Source organism: Balaenoptera musculus, chromosome 1 (assembly GCF_009873245.2).
Source record: "Balaenoptera musculus isolate JJ_BM4_2016_0621 chromosome 1, mBalMus1.pri.v3, whole genome shotgun sequence".
NCBI classification, from domain to species: Eukaryota; Metazoa; Chordata; class Mammalia; order Artiodactyla; family Balaenopteridae; genus Balaenoptera; species Balaenoptera musculus.
This window is the reverse complement of record NC_045785.1, coordinates 42,298,092-42,324,029: the sequence shown is the minus strand read 5'-3', so window position 1 is coordinate 42,324,029 and position 25,938 is coordinate 42,298,092. Positions and strand designations below refer to the sequence as shown.

Sequence of the window (25,938 nt, the reverse complement as noted above, 5' to 3'; positions counted from 1 at the left end):
GATAATCCAGAGATACAACCAAGCCATATTATAATTAAATTGTCAAAGAAAAGAAGAAAATATTAAAAGCAGCAAGAGAAAAACAAATTGTTGTGTATAAGAGAACCTCCATAGAACTATAAGAAGATCTTTCAGCACACACTTTGCAGGCCAGAAGGGAGTGGCGCGATATATTCAAGATGCTGGAAGAAAAAACTTGCCAACCAGGAATACTCTACTTGGCAAAGTTGTCCTTCACAATTGAAGGAGCGATAAAGAGTTTCCCAGACAACAAAAATGTAAGGAGTTTGTTACCAATAGATCTGCCTTAAATAAATGTTAAAGGAACTTCTTTAAGCTGAAATAATATAGTGCTAATTAGTAACAGGAAAACATATGAAAGTGTAAATCTCACTGTTAAAAGTAATTTATAGTTAAATTCAGGATAATCTAATGCTATGGTGGTGGGTTAATTGTTTATAAATCTAGTATGAAGATTAAAAGACAAAAGTAGTAAAAATAACTATGTAACTACAGTAGTTTGTTAATGGGTACACAAGATAAAAAGATGTAAATTGTGACATCAAAACCAGAGTGTGTGTGTGTGTGGGAACAGTAAAAATGTAGAGCTTTAGGATGCCTTCAAACGTAAGTTGTTACCGACTTAAAAACAGACTGCTGCAAATAAAAGATGTTTATGATAAGCCTCAGGGTAATTGTAAACAAAAATCTATAGTAGATAACAAAAGATAAAGAGAAAGGAATCTAAGCATACCATTACAGAAAATCATCAAATCACAAAGGAAGAGAACAAGAAAAAAAAAGGAACAAAGGAATTACAAAAAACCCAGAAAATAATTAACAAAGTGGTAATAAGCCCATTCCAATGAATAATTACTTTTAATGTAAATGGACTAAATTCTCCAATCAAAAGACCTAAAGTGGCTGAATTGATATAAATACAAGACCCAACTGTGTGCTGCCTATGAGGGACTCACTTCACCTTTAAGTAGAAACACACAGACTGAAAGTGGATGGATGGAAAAAGGTATTCTGTGCAAATGGAAACCAAAAGAAAGCTAGGGTAGCTATGCTTATATAAGACAAAACAAAGAGTCTGAGACAAAGACTTCAGTAAGACACAAAGAACGTCATTATGTAATGATAAAGGCATTAATCCAAGAAGATACATTTGTAAGTATTTATGTACTCAACATAGGCGCACCTAAATATGTAAAGCAAATATTAACAGACCTAAAAGGAGAAATAGATAGTGGTACAATAATAGTAGGGCACTTTAATACCCCACTTCATCAATGGATAGATTATCCAGACAGAAAACCAATTAGGAAATGTGTTGGCCTTAAACAACACCTTAGAACAGATGATTTTAACAGACATATACAGAACATTTTATCCAAAAGCAACAGAATATAATTCTTCTCAAGTAGACACGGAACATTCTTCAGGATCGATTGCTTGTTTACATATGTGTAGTGATTATTTTTTCCCTTCTGACACACATCAGAGTAGTATGGGAAAACCAAAAAGAGCTCATTGACAAGTGGCACCATTATCTCTTAATCCTAAATCACTAGGTACATGAAGACTAACTTTATAGTTTCCTCACCCTGTCAGATTCTTCCCACAAGACCCATATCATGTGGCAAATATGATAGCTTCATTTCTCTGTGACTGAAAAGAACTAAGATTCTTTTGATAATCATTGGTTTAGTATAATTATCAACACCTCTACAACAATAACAACAGAGAAACAATATATGAAAAAGAAAAAGGATAGCCAAGATGTGATTACACTTGAATAGTCCTTTTAATCCAGTCTTCTTGTCAAAATCAAATTAACTGGGCTTCCCTGGTGGCACAGTGGTTAAGAATCTGCCTGCCGGTGTGGGGGATGCGGGTTCAAGCCCTGGTCTGGGAAGATCCCACATGCCGGAGGGCAGCTGGGACCGTGCACCACAACTACTGAGCCTGCGCTCTAGAGCCTGCGAGCCACAACTACTGAAGCCTGTGCGCCTAGAGCCAGTGCTCCGCAGCAAGAGAAGCCACTGCAATGAGAAGCCCATGCACCACAGTGAAGAGTAGCCCCTGCTCGTCGCAACTAGAGGAAGCCCGCACGCAGCAACGGAGACCCAACGCAGCCATAAATAAATAAGTAATTAATTAATTAAAAACAAATTAACTTCCTAGGTGCTCCCTTTCTTTTGTGTCACAGGACCTAAGATGTGGCCAACTTTCTTCTCTGAATAGTTACTGTGACTATAATTTCTTCTTTTGGGATTTTCCTTGGAACTAGGACAGTTTCCTTAGTTACCTTATATATTATCCATGTCTTTTTATAGCCCAGGTCCCATTACCAGCAGTTCATCTAGTGTACTCCTGTTCAATGGGCTGTCCTCTAGGTAGGGGGTTCCAGTATGGTGGCTAAAACCTCAGCTATCTACAGAGATGGTCTTTCAATATACATGAAACTGCATTTTGTTGCCATGCTAAAGAATGTGGATTCAGGCTATCCCCATGTTCTTTTTCAGCTCCACTATTTTTTTTTTTTCCCTCCTTTCTCCATTCTTTAGCTGCACCACACCTGGAGGTTAATCAAGATCTTACTTAGTGTAATGTCTTGGGTGGCTTAGTAATATTCAAACAAGATAATCTCAGCTGGCAGTTTAAAGGGGAAAGAGAACTGGTTGTGAAAACAATTCAGGTAAACAGCACCTGAAATCACCACACTATATATACATAGAAACAAAGTGTATAATGTTCTATATACTAATTGTCAAGTAGTGACACATATAATCTAAATGCTGTAGAAGTTAAGAAGAGAGCTGCATAATGATGGACAAATGATAACTCAGTCTTAAAGGAAAGGTTAATAAGGAAGAAGTAGACGAGAGAACAAATAGGAAAATCAAGATGGGAATCATAGTGTGCAAGTGAGTATCATGTGTTGGGAGACAAATTTGTAGAGGCCAGACTGTAGAGGGCTTTGAATACCATAGAATATTTTAAAATAGAAGATGTGAAATGGCCAAAGCAGTAATTGACAAAGATTAATCTGAAATTAATCTGAAATTGGTAGACAGAATGGACCAAAAGAGGAAATATAGAAAACACACAGAGAGAAGTGACACTACCATAATATTTCAGGTTTTTGGTACTGAGAATTAAGCAAATGTAGTGATATGTGGAGTGGAATAAGAGTGGATTTCTAATACATCACTAAGAAAGGGTGAGCAAAATTAGGTGGCCAAATGGGAATAGGAGTAGAAGTTATATAAGGAGTGAGTCAAAGATAATAAAGTTTATATCTGAATGATTGGGAAAATGATAGTTTCATTAATATAAACAAAGAAGCCTTTGAAGGGTCTTTCACCTTAAGTTTTCCTCGAGGTTCTTGTGATAGGAAGAATAATAGCCCCCTAAAGATGTTCATGTCCTAATCTCAAGAACCTATGAATATGTTTCCAACATGACAAAAAATACTTTGAAAATGATTAAGTTAAGCATATTTAGATGGAGAGATTATGCTGGATTATCCAGATGGGCTCAATGTAATCACAGGGTCCTTATAAGAGTCTGGCAATAGGGTCAAATTTAGAGAGAAGGTGATTTGACATCAAAACCCGAGAGACAAAAGGGTATGTAATGTGAGGCAGGAACCAAATATTGAAGACAACCTCCCGAAGCTGAAGCTTTTAGAAGCAAGTAAATATTTTCTCCTAGAGCCTTCAGAAGTAAAGCAGCCTTACTGACACCCATTTTAGGACATCTGACCTCCAGTACTGTGAGATAATAAATTTGTGTTGCTATAAGCCACTAAGTTTTGTGGTAATTTGTTTCAGCAGTAATAGGAAACTAATACAGTTCCGTTCTCTGGGTAATGTCATCCATACCAGTGGCTTCAACTATGAGCCATACACTGACTAAAATAAAGTTCCAGATCTGGATTTCCAATTCATTCTGAAAATCCTACAAATGCCTCAAAGGTGTTGGATTCAATATGTATCAGTTATTGCTAAAACGTTTCTCTCAAATCTGACCTATGCACCATTGGCACTATCCTTTTTTCCTAATTTTTTTTAACCGTGGTAAAGAACACATAATATAAAATTGACTGTCTTAACCATTTTCAAGTGCGCAGTTTGGTGGCATTATGTGCACTCATATTTCTGTGCAAACATCACCACCAACTTCATACCTCTTTTCATCATGTAAGACTGAAACTCTGTACGCATTAAGCAACAACTCCCCATTACCCTAGCCCCTGGTAATCACCATTCTACTTTCTGTCTCTTTGATTTTTGACTATTTTGTCATATAAGTGGGAACCATACAGTGTTTGTCTTATTTGTGTCTGGCTTATTTTACTTAGTATAATGTCCTCAGTGTTCATTCATGTTACCTTTTTTTGTGTTTAGTTAATTTTTGTATTGAAATGTTTAAATCTCTTTTTCATTTCCTTTTATGTATATTCTTTAGCTGTTTTCTTTGTGGTTATCAAGGGGATTAAATTTAACATCCTAAAGTTATAATATTCTTAATTTGGATTTATACCAGGTTAACTTCAGTATCATACAAAATTCTGCTCCTTTAATAACTCTAACCCTGCTCATTTCCGGTGTTGATATTACAAAATTACATCTTAATTCATTGTATGTCCAAAGCCATAAACTAATAATGTTTTTAATGTATTAATCTCTTAAATTATGTAGAAAACTAGAGTTACAAACCAAATTTACAATAATTCTAGGTTTTACACTAATAATGATTTAAAAATGAGTTTTTGAAATCATGTAGAAAATAAAAAGTGGAGTTACACACCTTTCTTATAATAATAGTAGTCTTTGTAATTCTCCATGTATTAACCTTTACTGTCATCTTTATTTCATCCTGTGTCTTCATGTTACTGCCTAGTGTTCTTTCATTTTAATCTGCAGGACCCTTTAGCATTTCTTGCAGGGCAGGTCTAGTGGTAATTGACTCTGTCAGTTTTGTTTTCCTGAGAATGTCTTGATTTTCCCCTCCATTTTGAAGGACAGTTTTGATGGATATAGGATTCTTGGTTGACTGTTTTGTTCTTTCAGCACCTTGAGTATACCAGCCCACTGCCTCTGGCCTCCAAAGTTTCTGATGAGAAATCTGCTGAAAATCTTCTTGAGGAACGCTTGTAGGTGATGAGGTGCTTCTTTCTTCTTGCTTTCAAGATTCTATCTTTGTGTTTAGGTAGTTTGATGATAATGTGTCTTTCTTGGGTCTATTCAAGTTCATCCTACATGGAGTTCTTTGAGCTTCCTGGATGTTTATATACATGTGTTTCATCAAATTTGAAATGTTTTGGCCATTAGTTCTTCAAAGAATTTCTCTTCCCTCCCTCTCTTTCTCTCATCATTCTGGGACTTGAATACCATGCATATATTACTCTGTTTGTAGTGTCACATAGGCTCTGTTCACTTTTCTTCAGTCTTTTTTCTTCCTGTTTCTCATACTTGATAATGTCCATTGTCCTATCTTCAAGTTTTCTGATTCTTTCTTCTGCTTACTCAAATATGCCTTTGAATCTGTCTAGTGAATTTTTCATTTTGAATAGCATAATTTTTTCTCTAGAATTTTTCTTTATCTCTTCGTTGAGATAAAAAAATTTTCCATTTCGTTAATACATTATCTTCTTGACTTTCTCCATATTTTCCTTGAGTTCTTTGAGCATCTTTAAGATAGCTGTTTTAAAGTCTTTGTCCAATAGGTTTGACATCTTGTCTTGCTCAGGTATGGTTTCTGTTGGATTATTTTTTCCTTTTGAATGGGTCTCTGCTTTCCTATTTCTCTATATGCCTTGTGATTTTTTTGTTGAAAATTGGATGTTTGAATCCAATAATGTGGTAACTAACTCTTGAAATCAAATTCCCTCTCATCTTTAGGGTGTGATGTTTTGTTTGTTAATTCTTTTTGTTTACTTTTTAAAATTGTTGTAAGCTGTCTCTGGTCCAGGAACCAGACTAAGGTTTATACTTAAGGTCTTCTCAGGTCTTTTTCTGAAACTTTGCTTTTCCTTGCTCATGCTTGGTGACATCCTAAATTCTGTAGGTTTTTTGTAGATGTTGTTTATCAAGTTGATGGAGTTTTTCTCTTCCTGGTTTGCTGTGTGTTTTTATCATGAATAGGTGTTGGATATCATCAGATCCAGTGTTTTTTGTTTTTTATTTTCTTAATGCAAACTCTTTGAAATTTATCGTGAAACCTGGTAGGTTTCATTGCTTTGCTGTTTAGTTTATTTACTGAAAGTCCCTTTAAAATGAAATTTTTATTATTTTAAGATGAGAAGAAAGGATTTTATGTTACCCTCAACTTATTATTATGAAGATTTTCAGTCATACAGAAAAGTTGAAAAATAGCATGATGAGTACTTGTATACCTTCTACGTAGATTCAAGAATTAACATCTTATTTTGCTTTGTTTCTCTCTGTATATACATGTATATATTTGCTGCTTTGTATTTGAAAGTGACTTGGAGACATCATTATACTTCATTGTTAAATACTTCTGCCTGCAACTCCTAAGAATGGGGACAATTTTCTGTATACACAATACCATTCCTATATCTAAGGAAATTAATAATTCTGTAGTTTCATCTGTCAACATCGAAGTTTTCCCAGTTATGCCAAAAATTTTAAAAATAACTTTTCTCTTTAACCATGGTCCAATTGCAATTCATGTATTGCATTTGATAGCTTTGTCTTTAGTCTCTTCAGTCTAGAAATGTTCTTATAACTCTTTTCTTAAGGGGTTTTGGGGATGGGGACTTTTCTACACTGAAATGTTGACAAGTCCAGGATAGTCTTGTAGAATGTTGCAAATTTTGGATTTGTACAGTTGTTTCTTTATGGTGTCATTCAACTTGCTCCTCTATCTCCTATAGATCTAGAGCCTTGATTAGACTTAGGTTGAACATTTTTGGCAGAAATGTTTGATGAGTGATGTTTTTGTAAACTTCATGTTTTATCACATCAGAAAGCTTATAGCATCATGTGGTTTCACTATTTGTGATGTTTAGTTTGATGATTTGGTTTAGGTGGTGAATATTTTGAAAATTAACAAGTGATCTGGGGGTGATATTTTAGCGTTTTAGAAATATCCTTATTTCCAACAACCTTTTGGATAATGTAGCCTCTACTTATGATCCTTCCTAGAATCAGGTATTACGTTGGGAATGGCAAAACAGTAGTTTGCTTATTCAATTATTTCTTCTATACTTAGCCTGAGAAAGATCCAATTTTTAAAAAATAAACATAGATTCATAGATTTTTATTTATTCAACATATTACAATCAAGTATAGACATTTTTATTTTTGATATTCAAATTGTCCTATACAGTTACTAGTTGGCCTAATGCATACACTTATGGTGATATTTGAATTGTGTCTTAACAGGGTAAATAGGGTTTTCCAGGTGTGGCTAAACAGTCATTCTCCCAGTTGTCAAATCTAATGGGCATACATGAATCCTGATTGTAGATCTCTTAACTGCATTTCAAAGTCAGTCTAGCATTTTAGTCTTTCCTTTTCTGATGTAAGAATTCAATCTTATATTTTAGATCTTTTTACAATATAAATTAGCCACTCTTCTTTTGTTGGCCAAATACATTTTTTCCAGTGTATTATTCTTTTTGGGCTTAATTTAGGACTCAGGTGTAATTATATAGGACTTGATTTCTTTTAAAAAGTATGTGTGTTATTTTTGTCCATTAATCATTGCTCAGTATAATGACTTGCACATTTTAGAGGCTGTTTTTTATGCATTATCATCTTTAATGGTTCTTGAAACAATGTCTTTTGTGGGAAGTCACCATTAAAATACACTTAAAATCATAGTCTCCAAATAGATCAATGGAATAGCAAAAACTTTACCAATATCAGTGTTTATAGCTTTAAAAGTTATGCTTCATTTGTATATGTTTTCAACATGTATATTAATGTTGCCTTTTCATAAATGTACTTTTTCTGTAGTCATGAAAGAATTCCTCAGTTCAGAGTTGAAATCTCTTACAGATACTGAATATTTTCCTCTGTGGTGGATGAAATTATTCAGTTTTCTAGAAACTACTTGTATAGCTGGGAAAGACGATAACAGTGATGAGCTTGTTACTTATTTTATGGAGAGCAACTCCAGGTCTGGACAAGTACCTGCATGTGTGGCCAAGAATTTTTCCAGAGTATTGCTTTCAACTTCTTGATTTGCCCTAGTAGTATTCACTCAAAACTCCAGTGTTTTGTTTGGCATATGTGGGGGAGTGGAAGGAAGAGAAGACAGGCAGATTTTTGGAGTAATTAATTCAGGCATTACTGTCAAACTTAAGTTGGGACAGTATTTAAGTTCTCAGGCTTCCAAGATGATTTCACCAGCTGGAGAAGTTTGGAAGCAATTTCCAAACAGGAAACAGCATGTGCACAAGAACAAAACACTTCTTATATGATGGGATCACCTGCATTAGAGTCACCTAGGGGACTTTTCAAAATGCAGATTCTTGGGCCCCTCTATAAATTACCTGAAAAAGAGTCTCTAGGAGTGGGGTCTAGGAATTTTAATTTTTCTTTCATTTTTAATTTTTAGGAAAATTATACCTGCATGTTGTCTAGAGCAGTGGTTCTCACTCTGGCTTCACTTTAGAGTCACCTGGGGACCTTTTTAAACAAGGTTAACTCTTGAACCCCACTCAGATTAATTAAATCAAAACAATCTCTGAGTGTGTGGGATAGTGACACTGATATTTTTAAAAAGGTATTTAGATAATTCTCTTAGGTAGCCAGATTGAGAACCACTGGGCCAGAAGGTGATTCTGAAGCTGAAAACTAATAAATATAATTTCCCTTATTGAGATTGCAGAGCCAATTAGTGTGCTAGAATTTCCTTTTTGTTCTTCTCTAAGATGGTAATTTCATAACTGGACCACTCATATGAAATTTATCATATTTTTACAAATCAAATTTATTCTCTTTTTGTTCCCTGCTACATTAGTTGTTCTTAAGTTATGCCATATTTTAGCTTGCCTCATATGTTAGTCAATTTGGGCTGCCATAACAAAATACCCTAGACTGGATGTTTTAAACAACAGAAATTAATTTTCTCACAGTTTTGGAGGCTAGACGTCCAAGCTCAAGGTTTGGTCGACAGGGTTTCTGGTGAGAGCTCTCTTTTTGGCTTGTAGATGAAAGTGGAGGCTGCCTTGCTTCCAGAACCTGTGATGGGAGTAGCATCCCTGAAGATTTCTAAATTGCTTTCTGGGGGTCATGCTTCCTTTTTCTTAAAGGATATCAAGTTTTTGCAGACAGATAGCTCTGTGTCTGTCTTTAGTTTCTCTTTAGTTCCAGCTAGCAGTATAATCCCATTTCTATTCAGGCTTCTGCTGAAGTGGCAGATTAAATTCTGGATTAAATTCGTGGTTCACACCCATACTAATCTCCTTATCAAATGCTGGTTCATCCACACCCTCACTGTTCTCTTTAGAGCAAGCTTTCTCATTTTTTGCAACGTATGTAGGTGGAGAATTTTCCAAATCTTCAAGTTCTGGTTCCGTTTTGCTTAATAATTCCTTCTTCAATTTATTTCTGTCTTCTCACATTTTATTATAAGCGTTGAGGAGGACCCAAGCTGCACCTTTAGTACTCTGGTTAGAAATCTTCTTGGCTAAATACCCATTTTTATTGTTCCTAAGTTCTGTCTTCCACAAAACACTAGAACACAGTTCTGCCAAGTTCTCTGCTACTTGTAATACCTTTCCACCAGTTTTAATAACCTATTCCTAAGTTCTGTCTGAGACTTCACCAGAATGGCCTTTAACATCCATTACCAACATTCTGTTCATAATTATTTATGTATTCTCTAAGAAGATGGAGGTTTTCCATCTTCTTAGAGAAGAGTTATAAGAAAAACTCTTATACATGTGCACAAGAGAACATAAACAAGGATGTTTACTGCAGCTGGTCTCCGTTTTTGCTACTGCAAGCAATCTTTACTATGAAAAGTAAAATAAGCTGTGGAATACTCATATAATATAATACTCTACTATAGTTTAAATGAACTAGATCTACATATTCAAAATATATCCATATCTGAAAAAGTACCGTTGTAATGAAAGAATAGATTCAGATTGAGAAGATTTATATAGGGCTTTAAAAACACAGAACAATATTGCTAATTATATCTGAATTCATATACATGTTGTAGCATGTATTAGAATATTATTCTTTTTTAGGGCTGAATCATATTCCAGTGTATGTGTATACACTTCTTGGGATATTTCACCAGGAGTGAATATTTCTACTGTGAAATAATAATCAGTAGGAATTCTGACACATGATTAAATAGTTGCTAGTTAAAACAGTTTCAATGTATCAGAAACCACCAATGCAATAACACAAAGAAATGAAAGACTTCAATTTGAAAATTGAAAATGAGGAAGAAAAAAGTATCTTTATTCTTACATGACAGGGTTCTGTGTACTAAAATCATAAGGAATCTACATAAAACCTGCTTGAAGTAACAAATCAATATACAAAGGCACTATACAAGAATGAGTTGTATTTCTATATACCAGCCAGTTAGAATAGAAATTTAGAAATACCATTTACAGAAGAATTAAAAAAAGAGAAGAAACATTTATGGATAAATTCAATAAAACGTGCAAGATAAACATTTCTGAAAAAATAAAACAAATTAATTGGGACAGGTTTTTATTCATCAGAAGTCTCAATATTGTTAAGATATCAGTTCTCCCCAGATTGATTATAGGGTTACTGCAATCCCAATTAAAATCCTAGCTGGCTTTTTTAAGTGTAAATTGACAAAGTGATCCTAAATGTTTATGGAGAAGAAGAGACTTAAATTAGTCAAAACAGTTTTGGAAAACAGCAAAGTTCAATTACACTGTTTCTTTTCAAGATTTAATATAGTATTCTTATATAGTATATTGGCAGAAGGTTAGACATATACATTAATGGAACAGAGTAGAGGCCATAAATAGATTCACACATATGTAATTAATTGACTTGTTACAAAGGTGCCAATTCTTTCTCTTTTTTAAAAAATTGTGGTATAATATACATAACATAAAATTTACCATTTAAACCAATTTTGAGTGTACAATTACAGGGCATTTGGTACATTCACAGTGTCAACCGTCACCACTCTTTCATTCCAGAACTTTTCATTTTCCCAAACAGAAGTGCTGTACCCATTAAAAATAACTTTTCCTCTACCTCTATGCCTAGCTCCTGGTAATCTCTAGTCTATTTTTTGGCTCTGTGAATTTGCCTATTCTGGGTACCTCATGTAAGTGGAGTCAGACAGTATTTGTCCTTTTGTGTTTGGCTTATTTTACTTTGCATAATGTTTTCCACACTCATCTGTGTTGTAACATGTATTAGAATTTCATTCCTTTTTAGGGCTGAATCATATTCCATTGTATGTATATACCACAATTTGGAATATTTCACTGGGAGTAAATATTTCTTTTGTGAAATAATAATCAGTAGGAATTCTGATACTTGATTAAATAATTGCTAGTTAAAACAATTTTAATGTATCAGAAACCACCAGTGTAACTAACAAAAATTGGTAATTGTAATAAAATTTCAATATTGTCAAAGTTTTGGGAAATAGGAATAGTTATAGACAGTTGATAGAATTCACTATGAATTGATTCAGTTTTCTTATATGTTCAAGTGTGGAGAACTGTCTCAGCTTAGATTTCTTAGAATCAAAGTCTGAGACAGGGCTTCTTGCGCAAGTAATTTATTGAGGAAGTGACTTCAGAAAAACCTGTTGGAGTAAGAGCAGAGGAAGAAACTAGGTGGAGACATACGGTTTCAGAAGTATGTCTTCAGTCTGTTTACATAGGGAGCTCTGGAACCTAAAATTGTACTACAGTATGGAATCACCCAGGGTCAAGGAGCCAGCACTGTTTTACCTCTGCATCAGTAATTAATTGGCCAGGGCCCACTCCCGGGGAGGAGCATGTAACCTCTCAGGCATCTCTGCTCTGTGGCTCCTATCAGCAAAGGGTATTCCTCCAGGGAAGAGTTCAAGTTTGAGCCTTTGACAGCTGATACCTATAGTAAGTGAGAAATGGGTTCAACAGCCAGGGAAAGACACTGAATGAGGCATAAACAGCATCTACAAACGGACCTATAAAACTCTTTTGTCTTTTCGCTTTTGGTTCATTGCATCAGTTAAGAGTTAGATTAGGGAAGGTGGATCACTATGAGTGTGGAATAAAGGATTTATTACAGGGATTAGCCTTTACAGAGTTGTAGAAAAGCTGGGGGGAAGTAAAGGTCCAAATAAGGAAAGTCAGAAGAAGAAAGAAAAGTCACCAGGTATCACAAAGGGAAGCTGGTGAAGAAGTTTAAGGAAGGCTGCTGCCTCTGTGTATGGTGGTGAGCCTGAAGTCATTATAGGTCGGTAGAACAGGAAGCTAGGAAGAAAAGCTGAAACTCAAGAGGACAAATTGGAGCCATGTCTATGTCTGACACCACCTCTAACCCTGATGATGTGGGTGATAAATAGAAGAAGCTGGTACTATTTGCCGTTTCCATGGCTGGAGATTCAGAGAGGCTAAAGGATGAGAGCTGGTGGGAGCTGGAGGAACTGCAAGCCTCACTGGTAGATCATTTCCAATTTTTCTTATTATAAGTAATGCTACAATGAATAACTGTGCATTTATCATTTTGTGAGTGTACAAATGCGTAAGTTCCCAGAAGTGGGACTGCTGGGTGAAAGGATTATTTACATTTGTAATTTTGATAGATATTTTCAGATAGTTTTTTTTTTTTCAGGGCTATATCAATTTACACTTCTCTTATAAATGGAGAAGTCTGGCTATTGCTACAAATCCTCACCAGTAGAGTGTCCATTACACCTGCAGAATTTTGCCAATGTATCATTTTGTTTCAAGCGTTTTTACTTTATCTTTTAATTTAAATTTCATTTCATTCACTCTTCCAGAGTGCCTCCAATGTTTTGCAAGGTTTATTCTCCCCTTTGTTTCTCCCATTTAGTCTTTTTTATTTCCCCTCAATTTCTTTCCTCAATTTTGCTACCTTGTGCTTTCTCTCTTTCTGCTTTTAAATCCTCTCTTCCTTGAATTTTGATGTCTGTCCTTATGGTCTTCATAGAGTTCATTGCTTTATTAAATATGCTACATTTATGGCAGGATGTTTGGTTACAATTTTTTATCTGCTTTTTTTTTTTTTTAAGTATTTGTTTATTTATTTATTTATGGCTGTGTTGGGTCTTCGTTTCTGTGCGAGGGCTTTCTCTAGTTGTGGCAAGCAGGGGCCACTCTTCATCGCGGTGCGCGGGCCTCTCACTGTCGCGGCCTCTCTTATTGCGGAGCACAGGCTCCAGACACGCAGGCTCAGTAGTTGTGGCTCACGGGCCCAGCTGCTCCGCGGCATGTGGGATCTTCCCAGACCAGGGCTCGAACCCGTGTTCCCTGCATTAGCAGGCAGATTCTCAACCACTGCGCCACCAGGGAAGCCCTTATCTGCTTCTTAACGTTATTTTTGTCTCTTGCTATATTTTGCTGCCCTTTTCTGCCCCCGTTATCCTTTTTGTTCTGTTAGTATGTTTGTATTGATGCAGTGTCCCTTTAAAAAAAAAAAAATTACTCATCGTTGCATGTGTTGGGTTTTTCTGGATCAGTCCGCCCTCCCTGCCCCGCCGCCCCCCATCCTCCCTGCCCCTGAGATTTCTGTGGTGAGAAAGACCTAGAATATCCCTCTAGGCACTACAAACTAAAGTTTCTTTCTTTCTCTGACACAAAGACAACCAGTTCCTTAAATATATTTCCTTTGTATGATTCTTTTTTTAAAAAATAAATTTATTTTATTTATTTTTTGGCTGCATTGGGTCTTCGCTGCTGTGCCGCGGGCTTTCTCTAGTTGCGACGAGTGGGGGCTGGCTACTCTTCATTGTGGTGTGCGGGCTTCTCATTGCGGTGGCTTCTCTTGTTGCGGAGCATGGGCTCTAGGCGCGTGGGCTTCGGTAGTTGTGGAATGCAGGCTCAGTAGTTGTGGTATGCGGACTCAGTAGTTGTGGCACACGGGCTTAGTTGCTCCGTGGCATGTGAGATCTTCCGGGACCAGGGCTCAAACCCATGTCCCCTGCATTGGCAGGCGGATTCTCAACCACTGCGCCACCAGAGAAGCCCTGTATGATTCTTTTTATAGTTCTAGGCTACTGCATATGAGTGTATAGCTCCCTCGTTCATAATTGGCCATTAACCATTAGAAAGTACACTTATTTTTTTGACTGGTATTTTCTGATATCTGCCTCCACTGGACTCCTCATTTCCCTGCTTACACCTCTTCCTTCACACCTTCTGTCTGATCTTGCCCTTTCTTTCCCAGATTGGCTAGTGGTTTTTGAAACCAAGGGATATTATTTTGCACTCCAGGTAAGCCCCTTACTTTGAAGAAATACATTTTTAAAAAATTGAAGTGAAATTCACCTAAAATAAAATTTACCATTTTAAAGTGTACAATTTGGGAGTTCCCTGGTGACCTAGTGGTTAGGATTCTGGGCTTTCACTGTCATGGCCTGGGTTCAGTCCCTGGTCGGGGAACGGAGATCCTGCAAGCTGCATGGCACGGCCAACAAAAAATAAAATAAATAAGTAAATAAATAAAGCATACAATTTAGTGGTATTTAGTAAATTCACAGTGTTATACAACCATCACCTTTATCAAGTTCCAAAACATTTTCATCACCCTGAAAGAAAACCTTGTGCCTATTACACAGTCACTCTCCATGTTTTCCTTCCTCCCAGCTCCTGGCAGTCACCAATGTGCTTTCTGTTTCTATGGATTTACCCCTTCTAGACATTTCATATAAATGGAAATCATACAATATGTGACCTTTTGTGTCTGGTTTTTTCCACTTAGTTTGTTTTTGGGGTCATCCACGTTGTAGCATATACCAGTACTTCATTACTTTTGTGTGTGTATATAGCACATTATTTATCCATTCATCTGTTGATGGGCAGATGGGTTGTCTCCATATTTTGGCTATTATGAATAATATTGCTCTGAGCATTCATGTACACGTTTTTGTTTGGATAGATGTTTTCAATTCTCTTGGGTCTATAGGAGTAGAATTGGGTCATATGGTAACTATGTTTAACTTTTTGAGGAACTACCAAACTGTTTTACACAGCAGTTGAATCATTTTACCTTTCCACGTGCAGTGTACAAGAGTTCCAATTTCTCCAACTCCTTGCCAACATGTATGATTTTCCATTAAAAAAATACAACCACCGTGGTGGGTGTGATAAAGTGGTATTTCATTGCGGCTTTGACTTGCATTTCCTTAATGATTGGTGATATCGAGCATCTTTTCATGTGCTTGTTGGCCATTTTTATATCTTTGGAGAAATACCTATTCAAATCCTTTGTCTATTTTTAATTGTGTTGTCTTTCTTTTTGTTGTTGAGTTGTAAGAGTTCCTTGTATAATCTGGATACTAGACCCTTATTAGACATGTGATTTGCAAATATTTTCTCCTGTTATGTAGATTGCCTTTTCATTTTCTTGATAGTGTTCTTTGCCACACAAATATTTTTATTTTTCATGAAATCTAATTATATGCATTTTTAATTTTGTTGCTCATGCTTTTGATGTCATATCTAAGAACCCATTACCAAATCCAAGGTCATAAAGCTGTATCCTTATATTTTTTTCTAAGAGTTTTATGATTTGGGGTCTTATATTTAGGTTGTTAATCCATTTTGAGTTAATTGTTGTATATGGTGTGAAGTAGGCGTCTAACTTTATTATTTTGCATGTGGATATCCAGTTGTCTCAGCAGCATTTGTTGAATAGACTGTTCTTTCCTTATTGAATTGTTTTGGCACACTTTTGAAAAGTCAGTTGTCTATAGATGTATGGGTTTACTTCTGGACTTTCAATTCTATTATATGTCTTTATATCTGTTGTACACCGTTTGGATTACTGTAGCTTTGTAGTAAGTTTTGAAATCAGGAAGGGTGAGTCTTTCAACTTTTTTTTCTTTTAATTAATTAATTAATTTTATTTTTGGCTGCATTGAGTCTTCTTTGCTGCACAAGGGTTTTCTCTAGTTGCAGCGAGTGGGGGCTACTCTTCATTGCGGTGCGCGGGCTTCTCATTGTGGGGGCTTCTATTGTTGCGAAGCACAGGCTCTAGGCACGTGGGCTTCAGTAGTTGTGGCGCATGGGCTTAGTTGCTCCACGGCACGTGGGATCTTCCTGGACCAGGGCTTGAACCCATGTCCCATGCATTGGCAGGCAGATTCTTAACCACTGCGCCACCAGGGAAGCCCCCCGAGTCTTTCAACTTTGATTTTTTTTTCATAGATTGTTTTCACTATTATGGATCCCTTGTAGTTCTATATGAATTTGAGAGTCAGCTTCTTCCATTTCTACAAAAAACGCTATTGGAATTTTGATAGGGATTGCATTGAATCTGTAGATTACTTTGGGTAGTATTGTTCTCTCTTTCTTTTTAAATTTATTTATTTATGGCTGCGTTTGGTCTTTGTTGCTGCGCGCGGGCTTTCTCTAGTTGCGGCAGGCGGGGGCTGCTCTTTGTTGCGGTGCATGGGCTTCTCATTGCAGTGGCTTCTCTTGTTGCGTAGCATGGAGTCTAGGCACACGGGCTTCAGTAGTTGTGGCACGCGGGCTCAGTTGTTGTGGCTCGCGGGCTCTAGAGCGCAGGCTCAGTGGTTGTGGCGCACGGGCTTAGTTGCTCCGCAGCATGTGGGATCTTCCCAGACCAGGGATCAAACCTGTGTCCCCTGCATTGGCAGGTGGATTCTTAATCACTGCATCACCAGGGAAGTCCCTGTTTTCTTAATGATAGTCTTAGAATCTGTGAATATTTGGTGTCTTTTCACTTATTTAGTTCTTTTAAGATTTCTTTCAGCCAGGTTTTGAAGTTTTCACTGTACAAATCTTTCACTTCCTTGGTTAAATTTATTCCTTGATATTTTATTCTTTTGTACCATATCATAAACAGAATTATTTTCTTTCTTTCTTTATTTCTTTTTGGCTGCATTGGGTCTTCGTTGCTGCATGTGGCTTTCTCTAGTTGTGGCGAGCAGGAGCTACTCTTCATTGCAGTGCGTGGGCTTCTCATTGTGGTGGATTCTCTTGTTGCAGAGCATGGGCTCTAGGCGCGCTGGCTTCAGTAGGTGTGGCTCGCAGGCTCTAGAGCGCAGGCTCAGTAGTTGTGGAGCGTGGGCTTAGTTGCTCCGCGGCATGTGGGATCTTCCCGGACCAGGGCTCGAACCTGTCTCCCCTGCATTGGTAGGCGGATTCTGAACCACTGTGCCACCAGGGAAGCCCCAGAATTATTTTCTTAACATCCTTTTCAGATTGTTCTTTGCTGGTATATAGAAATATTGCTGAGTTTTGTGTGTTGATCTTTTATCCTGCAACTTTGCTGAATTTATTAGTTCTCATAGTTTTTGTTTGTTTTGTGTGTGTGTGTGTGTGTGTGAATTCCTTAGGATTTTGTATAAGATCATGACATCTGGGAATAGGGATATTTTACTTCTATTCCAGTTTCTATGTCTTTAAGTTCCTTTTTCTTGCCTAATTGATCTGGCTAGAATTCCCAATATAATGTTGCATAGAAGTGGCAAAAGTGGGCATTCTTATCTTGTTCCTGATCATACAGTAAATAAAGGCTTTTATTCTTTCATGATTGAGTATGATGTTAGTTCTGGGTTTTTCATAAATGTGTTTTATCATGTTAAAGAAGTTCCCTTTTATTCATAGTTAAGTGTTTTTATCATAAAAGGTTGTTTTTTATGTGTTATATTTTTCTTCCCCGCTCAGTTCCTTCATTTCCGCCATTTGTGTTTGACTTTTTTGTATTGTACTGTTTTGATTCCTTTCTCATTTCCTTTTATGTATATTTTTTAGTTTTTTTTAGTGGTTGCTCTACGAATTACAAGTAACCCCTTCTATTTATAACAACCTATTTTGAATTAATACCAACTTCAACAGTATACAACTACGCTCCTCTCTTTTTTCCTTTATGTTGTAATCATATCTTGCATCTTTATACATTATATGCCCATTAACATCATTTTGTAATTATTGTTTTATGCATTTTTCTGTTAAATCATACAGAAAAAAAGAGGAGTTACAAACCAAAAGCACAATAATACTGGCTTTTATTGGATGGGCCAAAAGGTTCGTTCGTTTTTGTTCTGTAAGATGGCTCTAGTAGCACTTAGTTGGCTTAATTTCATTTGAAACAATTTTGTTAGATTGTATGTGACAGCTGTCATATCAGCGTGCATTTAAAAAAAGACATCAAAATTGGTGAATTTTTGTGTAGCCATTTTATTATTTATTTATTTATTTATTTATTTATTTATTTATGGCTGTGCTGGGTCTTCGTTTCTGTGCGAGGGCTTTCTCTAGTTGTGGCAAGCGGGGGCCACTCTTCATCGCGGTGCGCGGGCCTCTCACTGTCGAGGCCTCTCCCGTTGCGGAGCACAGGCTCCAGACGCGCAGGCTCAGTAATTGTGGCTCACGGGCCCAGTTGCTCCGTGGCATGTGGGATCCTCCCAGGCCAGGGCTCGAACCCGTGTCCCCTGCATTGGCAGGCAGATTCTCAACCACTGTGCCACCAGGGATGTGTAGCCATTTTAATATTGAAGATGGAAGGAAAAAAGCAACATTTTTGGCATATTATGCTTTATTATTTCAGGAAAGGTAAAAACGCAACTGAAATGCACAAAAAGATTTATGCAGTATATGGAGAAGGTGCTGTGACTGATTGAATATGTGAAAAGTGGTTTGCGAAGTTACATGCTGGAGATTTCTCACTGGTTGATGCTCTGTGGTTGGGTAGACTAGTTGACGTTGATAACAATCAAATGAAAACAATAATTGAGAACAATCAACGTTATATATACCACGCAGGACATAGCCAACATACTCAAAATATCCAAGTCAAATGCTGAAAATCATTTGCATCAGCTTGGTTGTGTGAATCACTTTGATGTTACGGTTCCACATAAGTTAAGTGAAAAAAACCTTCTTGACCATATTTGCGCATGTGATTCTCTACTGAAACGTAATGAAAGTGTTCCGTTTTTGTAACAAATTGTGACAGGCGATGAAAAGTGGATACTGTACAACAATGTGGAATGGAAGAGATCATGGGGCAAGCAAAATGAACCACTACCAACCACATCAAAAGCTGGTCTTCATCCAAGGAAGGTGATGCTGTGAATATGGTGGGATTGGAAGGGAGTCCTCTATTATGAGCTGCCTCTGGAAAACCAAACGATTAATTCCAGCAAGTACTACTCCCAACTAGACCAACTGAAAGTGGCACTCTACTAAAAGCATCCAGAATTAGTCAACAAAAAACACCTAATCTTCCATTGAGATAATGCAAGACTGCATGTTTCTTTGATGACCAGGCAAAAACTGTTACAGCTTGGCTGGGAAGTTCTGATTCATCCGCCATGTTCACAAGACATTGCACCTTCGGATTTCCGTTTATTTCGGTCTTTCCAAAATTCTCTTAATGGAAAATATTTCAGTCCCCTGGAAGACTGTAAAAGGTACCTGGAATGGTTCTTTGCTCAAAAAGATAAAAAGTTTTGGGAAGATGGAATTATGGAGTTGCCTGAAAAATGGCAGACGGTAGTGGAACAAAAGAGTGAATACGTTGTTCAATAAAGTTCTTGGTGAAAATGAAAAATGTGTCTTTTATTTTTACTTAAAAAACCAAAGGCACTTTTTGGCCCACCCAATATATTTACCTGTGTACTTAACGTTTACCATTGTCATTTATTTCTTTGTGTAGCTTCCAGTGACTGTCTGGTATCTTTTCATTTCTCATTTAGCACTTCTTGTAGCATAGGTCTAGTAGTGACAGATTCCTTCAGCTTTTGTTTATCTAAGAGTGTCTTTATTTCTCCTTCAGTTTTGAAGGACAGTTTTTTGTTTGTTTGTTTACAGTTTTTGTTTTTCATTTTAAATATGTTATCCCTTCTGGCCTTTATAGTTTCTGATGAGAAATTAGCTTTTAATCTTATTGAGGATTCTTTGTACATGAAATACTTTTCTTTTGCTATTTTCAAGATTCTCTTTGGCTTTTGATAGCTTATCATAATGTGTTTTGGTATGGGTGTCTTTGTATTTATCCTTCTTGGAACCTATTGAACTTCTTGAATATGTAGTTTCTTGTCTTTTATCAAATTTGGGAAGTTTTCAGCTATTATTTCTTCAATTATTTTTTCTGCTCCTTCTTTTCCTTCTGAGACTCCCTGTTATGCATATGTTGGTACAGTTGGTGGGGTCCCATATGTCTCTTAGGCTCTGTTCATTTTTCTTCATGCTTCTGAGACTGGATAATTTTAGTTGACCTATCCTCAAGTTCTCTGATCTTTCTTCTGCCTGCCTAAAGTTGCTCTTAAAATCCTGTAGCTAATTTTTCATTTCAGTTATTGTACTATTCAGTTCTAGATTTTTTCTGTTGTTTTGTAAAATAATCTTTATCTCTTTATTGATACTCTCTATTTGTTGATATGTCATCCTTCTGGTTTTCATTAGTTCTTTTTCCATGGTTTCTTTGAGCTCTTTGAGCATATTTAAGATAGTGATTGAAAGTCTTTGTCTAGTAAGTCTGATGTCTGTTCTTCCATCACAGACAGTTTCTACTACTTTCTCCTTTGAATGGACCATATTTTTTGTTTCCCTGAATGCCTCACAATTTGTTTTTGAAAAGTGGACATTTAAAATATTACATTGTGATAACTCTGGAAATCAGATTCTTCCCCATTACTCATGGTTTGTTTTTGGTGCTCTCTATGGGTTGTTATTTTCTGTTTGTTTAGTGACTTTTCTAAACTATTTTTGTAAATTTTTTTCGTCATGAGTGGTTTCTGTCTTAATCTGCTCAGGCTACCATAACAAAATACCAAAGAACATAAATCTATTTGTTCACAGTTCTGAAGGCTGGAAGTCTGAGATCAGGGTGCAAGCATGGTTGGATTCTGGTGAGAACTCTCTTCCTGACTTGCAGATGGCCACTTATCTCTTTGTTCTCACATGGCATTGAGAAAGAGATGAGAGAGCAAGAGCAGCCTCTCTTTGTCTCTTCTTATAAGGGGCACTAATTCCATCCTGAGGGCTCCACCGAGTGCAAGTTCACTCTGCTCGCCACATGACAGGCTAATAAATCGGGAGACGAGGTGCTGAGACAAGGAATAGCGACTTTATTCGGAAAGCCGGCAGACCGAGAAGGTGGCAGAATAATGTCTCAAAATAACCATCTTATTGGGGTCTAGATGCCAGTTTCTTTTATAGAACAGAGAGGGAGAGGAGGTGAGGAAGTAAAGTAAAAAGGCCATTTATCTTGCAGAATAGGAGGGGATGTGTTAATTTCTTCTTTTCTGCAGCCATTCACAGGTGGGCAGGGTCAGATTGTCTCCCTCTGAGCTAAACAGATGCACTTTAGTTTAACATTCAGGCAGAGGCGCAGGGTTCCCTGAGGCAGGCCATCATGTATGATTATAATAACAAAATCAATGAAAGGCAAAGGTTAAAGTCAAAGAAACAGATACAACATGGAGTCAAAATTGGCTCTTCGCTGTTACACACCTTTATGACCTCATCTAAACCTAATTACCTCCCAAAGGCTCATCTCAGTGTATCATCACGCTGGGCCTTAGGGCTTCAACATATAAATTTGAGGGGGGTGGGGGAACATAAACATTTAGTATGTAACAGTGTCTGAAATCTCTTTTTCTTTAGTTGTGGTCTGCTAATGTTGTGAGAGAGATTTCTTGAACATGTAGAGTAAAAAAGAAAATAAGAAGAAAGAAAAAGAAGAGAAGGAAGAAAATCCTTTCCTAGCCCTTGTAGACTGGCTCTGTGTTGGGGCACTCTAACACTCAGCTAGGCTGTTTAAACTTCCTGCTTTTGCTGAGCGTAGAGATGAGCCAGTAGTTTTCTCTGAGTAGGTGTCCTGCCTCGGACATGTGCCTGCCCTTCTAAATTGCCCAAATGTTTTTGAGTGCCCTAATTTCCCAAAGAAACTCACTTTGCAGCTTTTCCTCCAGGTTTTGGACGTGTCTGTCGTTTGACTCAACTGTAAGATTTTGTCGCAGGTGGCAGTGGATTTTTCATTTGCCTTAAAGTGTTTTTTTTTTTTAAGTTTATTTATTTTTGGCTGCTTTGGGTCTTTGTTGCTGTGTGTGGGCTTTCTCTAGTTGTGGTGAGTGGGGACTACTCTTCATCATGGTGCATGGGCTTCTCATTGCAGTGGCTTCTCTTGTTGTGGAGCACAGGCTCTGGACACGCGGGCTTCAGTAGTTGCAGCACACAGGCTCAGTAGTTGTGGTATGCACATTCACTAGTTGTGGCACGCAGGCCCTAGAGTGCACAGGCTTCAGTAGTTGCAGCATGTGGGCTCAGTAGTTGCGGCACGCGGGCTCTAGGGTGCTCAGGCTCCAGTAGTTGTGGCGTGTGGGCTCAGTGGTTATGGTTTGCGGGCTCTATAGCCCAGGCTCAGTAGTTGTGGTGCATGGGCTTAGTTGCTCCGCGGCATGTGGCATCTTCCCGGACCAGGGATCGAACCCATGTCCCCAGGCAGATTCTTAACCATTGTGCCAACAGGGAAGCCCCAGCCTTAAAGTGTTTTTGAAGAATTGCCCCCTGATAGCTACTTTTCTGTCTTAAGTGAGATCCAAGTTGATGAAACAAAGGAGAGTGCCTTCAGTCAGTCCTTCAGGTAGCCCGATAGGTCACAAGAGACAAACATTCTTTGAGAACAAAGTCTTCTCGGCTCCCTCTAGAGTCAGGGTCCAGGGTCCAACCATTGGAATGTAGGCTAGTGCATTCAAGACTGCTCTGGAGCCAAGAATGAAGAAGGGGAAATAAAAATGCCTCAGGGTTTTCATACTGTTTTTATAATAGGTCACCTTTTTCTTGTTTCATCATTTGCTTGGTTGACGTATAGCTTTGACTGTTTTCCAGAGTTTTGGCAAATTTGATTCTGACAGTTTTTGCTCAATTTTTTCATGTTTCTGTGGAGGGATGGGCTCTTGGAACTACGTCCTCCACTGTGTTTTGTTTTTTTTTTTTTAAGACAAATGGTGATGTCATTGAAGGAGGTGTACTTTTGCTTGTGCTTTCTGATAATTGCTGCTGTTAGGCTTGCTCTGCACTCCCTGTAGTTTTTCTTTCTGCTTCCTTCTGTGTAACTTCTGCCCTACCTTAACTGTTCTTAGTAGCTTTTGTTAGTACTTTGGAGCCTTTGGTTTATCCTTGTCTTTTCATGTAGCTTAAGTTGAAGATTGCATTTTTAAATGTCTTACTTGGTTGCCTTTTGTTGCTTTTTTATGTTATTCAGAGTTCAAACTGTTCCTTTACCCTGCAAAATTCCCTCTTGGTGTTTGTAGTCAACCCCTGTTCCCACCTGATAACCCTAGTAATCATTAATATGTCTCCTGTTCTTTTAACTTTGCCTTTTTTAGAGTGCCATATAAATGGAATCATACAATGTGTAGCCTTTTGAGTCACGCTTTTACTTAGCATTTGAGGTTTATCCACATTGTTTTGTGTTGTTAGTAATTTGTTCATTTTTGTTGCTGAGTAGTTTTCTATTGTATGAATGTACAGTTGAAGGCCATTTGGGGTGTGGTCTGTTTTCAGCGATTATAAATAAAGCTGTTATAAACATTCATGTATAATTTTCATGTGAACATAAGTTTTTATTTCTTTTAGATAAGTACCTAGGAGTGGGATTACTGTGTCATAACTTTCTAAGAAACTGATCATCTGTTAGCACTGTTTTCCAGAGCGGCTATATCATTTTGGTTCCTCCCCAACAGTATATGAGAGTTCCAGTTTTTCTGCATCCTTACCATCACTTGATATTGTTTGTATTTTGGGCTTTTGTCACTCTAACATATGGAAATGGTATCTCTCTGTTTTTCTGCATTTCCCTAATGACTAATGATGTTGAGTGTTTTTTCATGTCCTTATTCTCATATGTATATCGTCTTTGGTGAAGTTTCTGCTAAAATCTTTTGCTACTTACAATTTATCTAAACTGAGTTTTTTGAGAATTTAAAATTCTTATATTCTGGTTATTAGTCCTCTGTTACATGTGTTTTGCAGATATTTTCTCCCAGCGTGTGGCTTGCCTTTTCATTCTCTTAACAGTGTCTTTCGAAGAGCAGTAGATCTTTTTTTAAAAAGCTTCTCTTTATTTATTCTTTTTTGGCCTCACCACGCAGCTTGTGGGATCCTAGTTTCCTGACCAGGGATCGAACCTGGGCCCTTGGCAGTGAAAGTGTGGAGTCCTAATCACTGAACTGCCAGGAAATTTCTGAGTAGTAGTTCTTAATAAAGTCCACTTTATCGATTTTTTGGATTGTACTTTTGCTGTTGAATCTAAATGTCACAAAAATTTCCTTCTATGTTTTTTTCTAGAATGGCATTAGAAATTGAATGAGTCATATATGTAATTAAAAGTTTTTTAGTATCCACATTAAGAAGCATAAAATGTAAAAGAAACAGGTGAAATTAACTTAAACATTCGTGTTTTATTTAAGCTAATATATTTTAAATGATCGTTTCAACATTTATTCACTAGAAAAATTATTGAGACACTTTACATTTTTGTTTTTGTACTAAGTCCTACACTGGTGTGTATTTAATGCAACACATCTTAACTCAGTTGAGCCACATTTCAAGGGCTCATTAGCAATATCTGTCTAGTAGCTACCATATCTGACAGCACAGATCTAGAGGCTTTGTAGTTTGGGGTTTTACTTTAGGTTATTTATTTATTTATTTAGGTATGTATGTATTTATTTTCCACTGCGTTTGTAACTAATATAAAAAAATTTAAGAAAATAATTCATTCTCACTTCTCCAATGGCTCTCGTCCCTCCCTCTTGCCCGCACAACTCCTGACCTATTTCCTCAGGGCCAGGTTCAAATCTGAACCCGTTCACTGCCATTTTCATAGAAAACAACCAGTGCCAGGGATGTAGGAGAAGAAGGTTGGAAGTGGGCAAGAGTACTGCCCAGGTTCTATCCAAAGGTAGGCCAAGTGGAGATTCACAGAGTTCAAACAAAAGGGCTGGTGGCCTCACAGTGATGTAGTCTAAGTGAAACGGGCTGGAGAGGAGATAGGGTAGGCCCCTCAGAGGCTTTAGAGGACATCTCTTGGGCCTGTGTCAAACCCAGAGAAACTGACATTAGAAGAAGAATGGGGAGGGCCAGGGAGGGCAGTCTTGTGGAAAGTTTCATAATTCTCCCATGTTGGGAGGTGGGGAAAGTCTAGAGGGTACCAGTGGCCTCACTCAATTTAGCAGAAGAATGTACTCAACTGTTGGAAGTCACAAAAATGCCGTGGACACTGAGAAAGGCTACGAGGGGACGTACAGTTTCACAAACTGCACTGACCACAGACCATAGCAGTGGTGATCATGCTATTGACACACAAATTACGAAACCCCAAAACAGGAAGTGTAGCCTTTTAGGGAGTAACTCTGTACCAGTCATTTAAAATTGACCCCAAGTCAGACAACCTGATGAGTTTCACAGAGCAGGTGACAACATTGGGGGTAGGGGTTGTGACATATAATGGACTTAAAACAAGCAGCTAGAAGAAGAGAATGGTAGGAAACTGCTCTACGGCTCTCAGGAATCAAGGGCAACAGTGGGGGCTCAGTGGACAGATGAACAAGAAACAGCACTAAAGAGGTTTCCTGTTCAGCCGTCCATTGGCGAGGGGGAAGGGGATCCAGGAGGCAGTTGAATGGAGCAAAGATGGGGTCCTGAAGATGAGGCTCTGGAGACTGGATCAGAAGAAAGAGTGCACATCGTGCACCAGTGATGAAACACAACTTTGGACCCCACAT

At 37.5% G+C, this 25,938-nt stretch overlaps 1 protein-coding gene across 1 annotated transcript in view; it reads left to right on the top strand.

Moving 5' to 3' along the window:
• Positions 1 to 25,938, top strand: part of FAF1 (Fas associated factor 1) — a 476,566-nt gene that overhangs the window by 43,596 nt on the left and 407,032 nt on the right. The window lies entirely within an intron of this gene.